We start from the raw sequence: 13,206 nt of genomic DNA on the forward strand, positions 1-13,206 counted from the left end.
CACCGCATGGTATGGCAACTGCTCGGCCTCCGACTGCAAGGCACTACAGAGGGTAGTACGTACGGCTCAGTACATCACTGGGGCCAAGCTTCCTGCCATCCAGGACCTCTATACCAGGCGGTGTCAGAGGAAGGCCCAAAATGTTGCCAAAGACTCCAGCCACCCTAGTCATAGACTGGTCTCTCTTCTACCTTGCGACAAGCGGTACCAGAGTGCCAAGTCTAGGTACAAAAGGCTTCTTAACAGCTTCAACCCCCAAGCCATAAGACTCCTGAACAGCTAATCAAATGACCACCCGGATTATTTGCATTGTCCCCACCCCACCCCCATTGTTACTCTGCTGCTACTCTCGGTTTATTGTCCATGCATAGTCACTTTACCTCTACTTACACGTACATATTACCTCAATTACCTCGACTAACCGGTGCTCCTGCACATTGACTCTGTACTGGTAATCCCTGTATATAGCCTCGCTACTGTTATTTTATTGTTGCTATTTATAAAAAAAAATAATTGTCATTTATCTTCCGTTTATTTCTTTTTTTCCCCAGTTAATTTAAGTTAATACTTTAACACTTTTTTTCTTAAAACTACACCTGTTGTATTCGGCGCATGTGACCAATCAAATTTGATTTGATTTAACCTAGCTCCTAACCCTAACCTCACGCTAGCTAACCTTAGCCACCTAAGAAAACATTAGCAACCTAGCCACCTAACTAACTTTAGCCACAACAAATTGGAAGTCGTAATATATAATACGTTTTGCAAATTCGTACCATATTGTACATAATACAATTTGTAACATACACTGAGTGTAAAAAACATTAGGAACACCTTCCTAATATTGACTTGCACCCCCCTTTGCCCTCAAAACCCCCTCAATTCATCAAGGCATGGATTCTACAAGGTGTCGAAAGCGTGTCGAAAGCATTCCACAGAGATGCTGGCCCATGTTGACGCTAATGCTTCCCACGGTTGTGCCAAGTTGACAGGATGTCCTTTGGGTGGTGAACCATTCTTGATTCACACAGGAAACTGTTGAAAGTAGAAAACCCAGGAGCGTTGCAGTTCTTGATACACGCAAACTGGTGCGCTAGGCACCTACTACCATACCCCGTTCAAAGGCACATACATTTTTTGTCTTGCCCATTCACCCGATAACTGGCACGCATACACAATCCATGTCTCAATTGTTTCATGGCTTAAAATCCATCTTTAACCTGTCTCCCCCTTCATCTACACTGATTTGAAGTGGATATAACTAGTGACATCATTAAGGGATCATAGCTTTCACCTGGATTCACATGGTCAGTCATTGAATGTTTTGTACACTCAGTGTATTGTACGAATTGCAATTCGTAACATACATACAAACTGGATGATGGACATCCACAAATGAATACACACCATACGAACCTTAACATATCAAACTAATTGAAATATCCCGGATTTACATGAACTATGTTACAATTTTCAAAATGGATGAACTATTCCACAATGAACACTGCATGGTGATGAATTACGGCCATGGCATCTGTTTGGTGACAAACTAATGGTTTTGCATATTTTCAGTGTGGAACCTGTATGTTTAGGGGGGTTATAGCGTAGGCTAACCAATTCTAAACGGTACTAGCAGTTTGCAAAGTACCTTAAGCGGAAAATAGATTGGACACAATTATTTAAAAAATTGCAGCTCATTGTTGGATCACATATTTTCTTACTTCAATCAACCAGTGCACATAGAATTTGTAATAAAACTGTCGTAATTTAGGCAAGGAATGTTGCTTGTGTATCCCATCAGTTAAATATGCTTTATAGGCATTTATTTCTGGAGCTTGTGTGCTCACTTAGCACACATGATTGAATGAAACAAAGAAGGGAAAGGGAATTTAGGAAGAAAAATGGTGTGATACTCGGCTTGCTTTCTTTTTTGTTGTGCCCTGCAAATGCACATGTACAAATGGAACACTAGAGTCAAAGCAAATGAACGTTGTCTTCAAGACAATTTAACTTGCCCGTTGGGGCAGCCACAAATCACATTCCACCAAATAGTTTTACAGTATTATTATTATTTTTTAAATCTCTGGTTAAAAGATCATGCTTTGATGTCCGTTCGAGTACCTGATTACTCTTGCCCATATGTTGTGATTGGAGAGGGAATGTTTATAGTGGTATGGTGGCTGCAATAATACAAAATATTCTGGAGCTCAGCTCTACAGGTCCTGCTGGGTATAAAGACAAGAACTAGGGAGAAGAGGCTGATTTATTGATTTTACCCCTCAGAGTCTGTGTGTTTTGGAGAGAGAAAGCATGTGAGGATTCTGGTGACTCTGTTTGTGTGACTGGGAGAATGTGGACATTTGTGTTTGGCAGTGAGAGTGTGTCTCTCCAAACAGTATGTCTTACAGTTTGGTCCTTTCCTGTTTGAGCACACACACAGAGCGACACACAGACAGCAGCTTCTTCTTATAGCAGGGGCATGGAGGAATGCATAGAACTTCTCTCCATATGTGTTTCACAGCTTTCCATGCTTGGGTTGAGGTCTCTTTGTGACTCTCATTATGTTACTGCAGTTGATCATTGTATAAAATGCACTGAATTCCTACATGTCAAACTGTGATTTCTTACTGTATTCAACGGTCATTTGGCATTGATACTGCATGGGCCAATTGCCGTCAATAAGCTTCCCTTTACAAACAAACAAAAACAGACTACACAACGATGTGATATGTTCTGCTTGTGCCATTGTTTCCAACAATTGTCTATTATTGCATGACAGTCTTACTTGGACATCTCTTTTATTAGACAAAGGGGGAACTGGGCTCTGTTTTATGCGAGTTTAGAAACAAGAGATCGAGCGGGAAACAGAAAGGGCATTAATTGTCTCCAGAGAAGTTAATGTTTTTTCCGTTCTCCTCTATTGTGGTGTTTTTTTCTCTTTTTTCGATGCTTGGAGACGTCACGGTTGTGGCTGGCAGCGGCTGTGCTTTAGTCTCTGTTCGTGACTGCTGGGGTTTTTGGAGAAGAGCGGCCCACATCTAAAATCAAAATCAAATCAAATTGTATTGGTCACATACGCCGAATACAACAGGTGTACACTTTACAGTGAAATGCTTACTTATGAGCCGATTCCCAACAATGCAGAGTTAAAAATAAGACAAATATTTGCTAAAGAGAAAACAAAATAGTAACACAATAAAATAACAATACCGAGGCAATACAAGGAGTACCAGTACCGAGTCAATGTGCAGGGTAACGAGGTTGTTGAGGTAATACAGAATGTACATGTAGGTAGGGGTAAAAGTGACTAGGCAATCATGGTATATAATAAACAGAGTAGCAGCAGCATATGTGAAGAGTGTGAAAGTGAGCGTGTGTTGATCCTAAGAAAATCTGACCATTCTCACACTGCTAATTAAGCATCTACTCTAAATCAGAGGAGGCTGTTGGGATGAGCTATAGGAGGACGGGCTCATTGTAATGGCTGGAATGGAATAAACAAACTTATGGAAACCACATGTTTTACTCCGTTCCATTAATTCCATTCCAGCCATTACAATGAGCCTGTCCTCCTATAGCTCCTCCCACCAGCCTCCACTGCTGTACATGCAAACAGAGTATAATGTCCATCATGCAAAGTGTTCCTACATGAATCTACTTACTATAACACAAAAAACACCGCACTGCATGAAAACACACAACCTTCACCTGATTTATAGACTCCTACATGAACTGTGATTCGACCTTTAGCACGGCTGTACATGCAGAGGTCGTATTTATACTAAGCCATGTCTTATTTGCCTGTGAAAGAACCTGTTTGGCCCAGCAGAGGAAGAGGGGTTTGACCCCAGGGGTCATGTTTGGCCTTCATTGCGTTACGGCCATGAGAACCCAGGCAGGCTGGCCGGGCTCCGTGCAAGCCAAGGCCTCGTGGGATGCTCCCTCTCTCTGTGTGTGTCAGCCCCTCTTATGTTTCCCATGAACCTCATGGTTAAGGTTTAAGACACATCATGACATGTAGAGGAGTACAGCTGTGTGTTGTCACTAGATCATAAAAGTAGAACATATTAAAAAGTCTGCTCTTTTACAAATGGATTAGGGCTATTTCATTATTCAACATTTAATTCTCATGAATAAGATAACGTTTTTTCTTATTTGATTGCAAGAAAAATAACCATTAACATGATTTAAGACTATATAATAAAACTAAAGGCACAATTTTAGGCTGAAAATTAGATATACCATACTCCTCTAGTCCTCCTGACAATGCTGTGAAGGCTGTGTCTGTGAATATGTGGAGTGATTACTGTGTGCTGAGTGAGGACTCATTGCTGACTGCACCTTCTGATTGATTTTATTTACCCAGTCCTCTCATAGAGAGAGATGGGCATTAATCATGTTCAGCTTTTGTCATCCTTTCTCAGACTCCAGCCTTGACTGACTCCACCCCCCCCCCCCTCCCCTGCCCCCTCCACTTCCTGCCTACCACGCTCTCTCTGTGGAAGATTAGCTAGTGAAGGAGTTGTGTGTGTGTGTGTGTGTGTGTGTGTGTGTGTGTGTGTGTGTGTGTGTGTGTGTGTGTGTGTGTGTGTGTGTGTGTGTGTGTGTGTGTTTTTGCGTGCGCGCTTGTGTGTGTGTTTTTGCGTGAGCGCTTGCATGTGTGTGTAGGTGTGTGTGTCACTGTGTGTGTGCACTTCTTCTCACATGGCACCAAGACAGAAGGGAGCGAGAGAGGGAGAAAGAGTTGATTATACCTTCTATCAGAGACAGAAGTGGTCTAGCCCAGTGGCAGATATATCCTTAATCCTCAGTCTGTCTGAGTCTGGGTCTGATAGTGGGAAGCTCAGCACTGGGCAGGGCTCCAACACATTTTTTTATCCTTATATTGCTTTAGAGTCTGCAAGCCCACTGTGGTCATCATTATTTTCTAGCATTCAAAAGCTAACTCTTCAACTACGTTGTCCTCAGTTACTTTTTCTCTAATATAACAGACATCCTGTGAGATCATTACTGTACATATGGTGTTGTTGTTGTCCACATGTTTGGCCACAGGATGTTTTTTTACCCTCCTGAGTTTACTGAACGATAATGATTCTCACTGAGGAACACTGCTGCTACACTTGGCTGATTCATTTCCATTCCAGAGAGGGGCGTTTATGAACGGTTGATTAAGAGGTAGATAATGAATTTAATAGAAGCATAGACAGTAGGATCAGACTTTCTATAGATAAGTATTCTGGAGAAAGAGCACGACAAACAGCCAGGCTCATGTTATTATTTAATTGTAAATGCAACCTTCATTTAACTAGGCAAGTCAGTCAATAACTAATTCTTATTTACAATTTACCAGGGAACTGCCTTGTTCAGGGGCAGAACGACAGAATTTTACCTTGTCAGCTCGGGGATTCAATCCAGCAACCTTTTGGCCAGTCAGACTTCTAGGTAACATATTTTAATAATGTGCATAAAATCAATCATCTTCAGTGTAATCAGCATCTGCAGCTTCCAATGTACGGTGAAATGTAAATACACCATGACTGAACTGTTTTATTACTTATTTCCTCTCTCATTTGGAAATTGAGAAAGAAACGACGGTCCCTGTCTTCACAAGATATCAACTGCTGTTTTGAAACCCTTCCTGGGGTGTGATATTAACCATGGCAGAGCATTTAGAGCGTTGGGCCAGTAACCAAAAGGTCGCTAGTTTGAAGCCCCGAGCCAACAAGGTGAAAAATATGTTGATGGGATCTTGAGCAAGGCACTTAACCCTCATTGCGCCGAGGTCACCACTGATAATAGGACACCCTCGCCATAACTCTCAGGGGGAGTTGGGATATGCAAAAAAAGAAAAGAAATACAATACACACTTGTACATGTGTTAAATATAAGCACCCTCTTAATTATTATATTGGTTTTCTATGAAAACCACACATAGTGAGTAGAATCTAAATGTTGTGTTTTGAATTGAGTTTCGAACTAGGCAAAATCCTGAGCACACTACACAGACTGCACAGAGGTATGAGACAAAGGTATGCTAAATGCTAACTACAGTGCCTTGCGAAAGTATTCGGCCCCCTTGAACTTTGCGACCTTTTGCCACATTTCAGGCTTCAAACATAAAGATTTAAAACTGTATTTTTTTGTGAAGAATCAACAACAAGTGGGACACAATCATGACGTGGAACGACATTTATTGGATATTTCAAACTTTTTTAACAAATCAAAAACTGAAAAATTGGGCGTGCAAAATTATTCAGCCCCTTTACTTTCAGTGCAGCAAACTCTCTCCAGAAGTTCAGTGAGGATCTCTGAATGATCCAATGTTGACCTAAATGACTAATGATGATAAATACAATCCACCTGTGTGTAATCAAGTCTCCGTATAAATGCACCTGCACTGTGATAGTCTCAGAGATCCGTTAAAAGCGCAGAGAGCATCATGAAGAACAAGGAACACACCAGGCAGGTCCGAGATACTGTTGTGAAGAAGTTTAAAGCCGGATTTGGATACAAAAACATTTCCCAAGCTTTAAACATCCCAAGGAGCACTGTGCAAGCGATAATATTGAAATGGAAGGAGTATCAGACCACTGCAAATCTACCAAGACCTGGCCGTCCCTCTAAACTTTCAGCTCATACAAGGAGAAGACTGATCAGAGATGCAGCCAAGAGGCCCATGATCACTCTGGATGAACTGCAGAGATCTACAGCTGAGGTGGGAGACTCTGTCCATAGGACAACAATCAGTCGTATATTGCACAAATCTGGCCTTTATGGAAGAGTGGCAAGAAGAAAGCCATTTCTTAAAGATATCCATAAAAAGTGTTGTTTAAAGTTTGCCACAAGCCACCTGGGAGACACACCAAACGTGGAAGAAGGTGCTCTGGTCAGATGAAACCAAAATTGAACTTTTTGGCAACAATGCAAATCGTTATGTTTGGTGTAAAAGCAACACAGCTGAACACACCATCCCCACTGTCAAACATGGTGGTGGCAGCATCATGGTTTGGGCCTGCTTTTCTTCAGCAGGGACAGGGAAGATGGATAAAATTGATGGGAAGATAGATGGAGCCAAATACAGGACCATTCTGGAAGAAAACCTGATGGAGTCTGCAAAAGACCTGAGACTGGGACGGAGATTTGTCTTCCAACAAGACAATGATCCAAAACATAAAGCAAAATCTACAATGGAATGGTTCAAAAATAAACATATCCAGGTGTTAGAATGGCCAAGTCAAAGTCCAGACCTGAATCCAATCGAGAATCTGTGGAAAGAACTGAAAACTGCTGTTCACAAATGCTCTCCATCCAACCTCACTGAGCTCGAGCTGTTTTGCAAGGAGGAATGGGAAAAAATTTCAGTCTCTCAATGTGCAAAACTGATAGAGACATACCCCAAGCGACTTACAGCTGTAATCGCAGCAAAAGGTGGCGCTACAAAGTATTAACTTAAGGGGGCTGAATAATTTTGCACGCCCAATTTTTCAGTTTTTGATTTGTTAAAAAAGTTTGAAATATCCAATAAATGTTGTTCCACTTCATGATTGTGTCCCACTTGTTGTTGATTCTTCACAAAAAAATACAGTTTTATATCTTTATGTTTGAAGCCTGAAATGTGGCAAAAGGTCGCAAAGTTCAAGGGGGCCGAATACTTTCGCAAGGCACTGTAACTATGGCCTTCACACCTTTATCCCAGCCTAAAAGTGGTAACAATCATTACCATGGCTGAGCAGCTCTAGGGCTGATTGGAGGGGCTGCTACAAAGTTCTTTGTCACCATCCACCCCAACTCCTCTCTTCTCATTTCTAGTGTCTCTGTGAAGAGCATGACCAGTGCTTGAATATCCAGTGCTTGAATTGAGCTGGTACAAACTGTTTTGTACTGCCTGACTTCCGGCTCCTCTTATAGAATACTGACTCTACCCGCACCTAACTATATAAAGAGTACCAGCACCCACAACGAGTATCAGTACCTATTTCAGTCCACTTTAAGCACTGCACATCTCCATTCCCTTTGTAGTAGTTAGCCTCCTGCCCAGTAGTTACCCCCCTGCTGCTCACACCTCTCATCTGAGCCCCCATCCCCTCTGCGACATTTGTCCACTTGATGTCACAAAGACAATTCGTCCACCCCCTGCTCAGATAGCCCCTATTGAAGCCATTCAAATACAGAGCCCGTTTAGGATCCGGTCTGTGTCTATACTGTTCCCAGAGTGTTGGTGCATTTCAGGTTTGGGGGTTACTGATTATACCTGGCTTTCACCCTTTTCTCCTTACAAACTGATCTACTGCAGTTTAGAAAAGCTCTGGGTGAAATAGGTCTACCCCGACACTGTAAAGCCACAAGAATGAGGAACATGCCAAACTTTAACAGAGGTCTGTCTATTTGTCTGATTCAGGCTTGCTGCCTCAGATCATCTGCCCGAGTTGATCGCTCGTTGCCCTCATCCTCTCACCTGAATGGCGTCGAATGATCTCTAAACCATCACACCTCCGGCATCCACACACATGTCTGTCTGCCCGCCTGGCTGTCTCACTGACAGTCCTCAGAACCACAGTAATGATAAAGCTGTGTAGAGAAGCTAGAGTTGACCACTCATAAGTCTTCTTAGGATTACTATGATATTACTATTGTAATCACAGATCTGTATGGTCTTATTAGGGCAGCAGGTAGCCTATTAGTTAAGAGCGTTGGGCCAGTAACCGAAAAGCAGCAAGGCACTTAACCACAGGAGGTTGGGGGCACCTTATTTGGGGAGAACGGCTCGTGGTAATGGCTGGAGCGGAATAGGTGGAATGGTTTCAAATACATCCAAAAATTGGTTTCCATGTGTTTGATGCCATCCCATTTGCGCAGTTCCAGCCGTAAATATGAGCCGTCCTCCCCTCAGCAACTTCCACTGCACTTACCCTAATTGCTTCTGTAAATTACTCTGGATTAGAGTGTCTGCTAAATTACTCAAATGTAAATGTTATTAAAGATATTCAAGGATAATTTAATGGTGTATTGTTGAAATAATTGCATTTGAACTACATTGGATACTACAGTGCCTTGCGAAAGTATTCGGCCCCCTTGAACTTTGCAACCTTTTCCCACATTTCAGGCTTCAAACATAAAGATATAAAACTGTATTTTTTTTGTGAAGAATCAACAACAAGTGGGACACAATCATGAAGTGGAACGACATTTATTGGATATTTCAAACTTTTTTAACAAATCAAAAACTGAAAAATTGGGCGTGCAAAATTATTCAGCCCCCTTAAGTTAATACTTTGTAGCGCCACCTTTTACTGCGATTACAGCTGTAAGTCGCTTGGGGTATGTCTCTATCAGTTTTGCACATCGAGAGACTGAAATTTTTTCCCATTCCTCCTTGCAAAACAGCTCGAGCTCAGTGAGGTTGGATGGAGAGCATTTGTGAACAGCAGTTTTCAGTTCTTTCCACAGATTCTCGATTGGATTCAGGTCTGGACTTTGACTTGGCCATTCTAACACCTGGATATGTTTATTTTTGAACCATTCCATTGTAGATTTTGCTTTATGTTTTGGATCATTGTCTTGTTGGAAGACAAATCTCCGTCCCAGTCTCAGGTCTTTTGCAGACTACATCAGGTTTTCTTCCAGAATGGTCCTGTATTTGGCTCCATCCATTTCCCATCAATTTTAACCATCTTCCCTGTCCCTGCTGAAGAAAAGCAGGCCCAAACCATGATGCTGCCACCACCATGTTTGACAGTGGGGATAGTGTGTTCAGGGTGATGAGCTGTGTTGCTTTTACGCCAAACATAACATTTTGCATTGTTGCCAAAAAGTTCAATTTTGGTTTCATCTGACCAGAGCACCTTCTTCCACATGTTTGGTGTGTCTCCCAGGTGGCTTGTGGCAAACTTTAAACAACACTTTTTATGGATATCTTTAAGAAATGGCTTTCTTCTTGCCACTCTTCCATAAAGGCCAGATTTGTGCAATATACGACTGATTGTTGTCCTATGGACAGAGTCTCCCACCTCAGCTGTAGATCTCTGCAGTTCATCCAGAGTGATCATGGGCCTCTTGGCTGCATCTCTGATCAGTCTTCTCCTTGTATGAGCTGAAAGTTTAGAGGGACGGCCAGGTCTTGGTAGATTTGCAGTGGTCTGATACTCTTTCCATTTCAATATTATCGCTTGCACAGTGCTCCTTGGGATGTTTAAAGCTCGGGAAATGTTTTTGTATCCAAATCCGGCTTTAAACTTCTTCACAACAGTATCTCGGACCTGCCTGGTGTGTTCCTTGTTCTTCATGATGCTCTCTGCGCTTTTAACGGACCTCTGAGACTATCACAGTGCAGGTGTATTTATACGGAACCTTGATTACACACAGGTGGATTGTATTTATCATCATTAGTCATTTACGTCAACATTGGATCATTCAGAGATCCTCACTGAACTTCTGGAGAGAGTTTGCTGCACTGAAAGTAAAGGGGCTGAATAATTTTGCACGCCCAATTTTTCAGTTTTTGATTTGTTAAAAAAGTTTGAAATATCCAATAAATGTTGTTCCACTTCATGATTGTGTCCCACTTGTTGTTGATTCTTCACAAAAAAATACAGTTTTATATCTTTATGTTTGAAGCCTGAAATGTGGCAAAAGGTCGCAAAGTTCAAGGGGGCCGAATACTTTCGCAAGGCACTGTACTATTCATTGGACCAGAGTTCATACAGTAGAGTAGACGTCTTTGGTTGTTACCCAACCCCGGTGTGAGGGAGACACGACACGACAGCTTCATCTCAGTTTAGTAGTTGTCATCCACTCCTGTGTGAGCCCCCTGTGCAGCATGGCACTATAAGGACTGGGATAAGAGGACCAGGCTCATTAGTGGCACCTTTAATGACTTCTACAATCAGCACATAACACTTTTTTATTCTGAATTAGCACCTCAAGCATCTACCTACTCAAACTATGATCTATAGACCAAGTCAAGTGGAGGAACAAAGAAAAACTTTTTGGAACCTGTATGTTGGCGTAAAGTAGGCTCAGTAAAATGTGCTTGCTCCACAACTCTACAGCTTCATCTCTCTATATCTCTTATCCCTCTATAAATGATTCCCAGAGTTGGAGACAGATTGATGCACTTAGTAGCCGGGGTACCCAATATTTCTAAAAAGGAAGCTATACGCACTCAGAATACTTCCATACAAACTTCTAAGTTTAAACCCTCGTTCCTTCAAATACTAGACAAACCACTCTCATCCAGCCTGTTCTTTGTTGAGCATGTTTCTATAAAAATATTTTCTCAGCCATCATAAGTTTTTCCGTACTTTTTTTCAATGTAGAAAATTAAGACATTGGAGGATAAGGGTTCACCTCATCACAGCTGCCTCAGGTAGAATGGGCCTGACTGGCTTTCTTGTAGGAAACCTAGATAAACAGGCAAAGATAAACGACACCCTGAGAGAGTCATCTCTCTTCTCTAATCCCCCGAGTCCTCCTTATCACATGTGATTGGTGGAGCTGTTTGCCCCTATGGAACTCTGGGAGAATGTGTGAGAATCTATGCTGGAAACTCTTTTCGTCTTTACTTCTTAATGCTGTCAGTTTACTTTTATCATTAAACTGGACATAATAATTATAGAGGAAACCCTAAATTAGTGTATATCTTATTTTGGTGTAGATTTCCTCTATCTGTATCCTGTCTGAGTGAGTTCGCATTTTCTACTGAATGAGTGGAAACAAATGGTACCCTCCATTAGCCAATGACTGTGGATGAGTGGTCACTACCTGTGAGTCCAGCAGCCAAGTGACTATTAGAGCTGGATAAAGGAGGTGGTGGGCTGTTAGTTTGCTAGTGAGAGCCCTGCTTAGTAAAGCGAGGGATGAGGAGAAGAGTAAACTTATGCTCAATCTGAACACAGCTGCTCTGCTCAACTTCTCCTCACATAGCTCTGTTTGGACACATGAGACATTTGCTCATAAGACAGATGCAGCTGGGGCTGAGGCTGGCAGATATTTGTGTTAATACTCCCCACGGTCTGTAAATAACTTGGTTGTCCTCTTTACGCTCTCTGGGATATATTCAGATATATTCAGTCCCTGTGGGTAGGGTAATATAGTGGAGTGGAGCAGTGAGACACAGGAGGTTGGTGGTACCTTAATTGGGGAGAACTGGCTTCTGGTAATGGCTGGAGCAGAATGGTATTAAATACATCAAACTCCGTTATCATCCTTCCTCCCCTCAGCAGCCTCCACTTATGTGAGGACATTGTGTTTAAACTGAGTCAAATATATGCCCTGAGGGAATACATGAAAAATATATACATGCAGTGAAATGTGTGGTTTTACAAGGTTAGCCATAGCAGCACAGCACCCCAGGAGAAAATCAAGGTTAAGTGTCTTGCTCAAGGGCACATCAACAGAATATTCACCTTGTAGGCTCAGGTATTCGAATCAGCAACTTATTGGTTACTGGCCCAACACTCTAACCGCTAGGCTACCTGCCATCCTACAAATGAGGGCAAATTAGATGAGAAAATATCATTTATTCCAACTTTTGTAAAGAAATCTTTGTGGTCTTTCATTTTATCATTCAATTATTTGATAACTGGAATGATAAAAACGGTTTAAAAAGACAGTATTCTGGTGACTAAATGACATAAAGTATTTAAAAAAACAGTATTCTGGTGACTAAATGACATAAAGTATTTAAAAAAACAGTATTCTGGTGACTAAATGATCCAAATGGTTTCTCAAGCTGGCATGATTTCTACCACTCTTGATGCTATTTGCCTTGAGTTCTAGATGTTTCTAATTAACAACATTGGGTTGTTCAATTTGATTTCAATCCCTTTTTGACCGCACCCCTTTTGATTTGAACAAAACTTTCTATACATATTTTTCCATGGTGGAAGTGGTCAGAAAGTAACTTGTTGGACCTGAATGCCAAAACATTTAGGAGATAGAGGTGCTCCAAGTTTTGCATACCCCACCCTACCATGAGACATCACTGGAAAAGATAAACGGTTGAGGATGATATCATTTAAAAGCTTAAAAACAGGTTTGGCAAACTATTTATAATTTCTAGAATGTTATATTTTTTTAACTGTCACTTTTTAACCATTAACGCCAATTATCTAAAAACATGTAAACACAGATTTTGTTTGTGTGCCTTTGACCATATTTCACATAATCGGAGGTGTTTGTGTGCCTTTGACCATATTTCACATAATC

This window comes from Oncorhynchus clarkii, chromosome 7, assembly GCF_045791955.1.
Source record: "Oncorhynchus clarkii lewisi isolate Uvic-CL-2024 chromosome 7, UVic_Ocla_1.0, whole genome shotgun sequence".
In the NCBI taxonomy this organism is placed as follows: domain Eukaryota; kingdom Metazoa; phylum Chordata; class Actinopteri; order Salmoniformes; family Salmonidae; genus Oncorhynchus; species Oncorhynchus clarkii.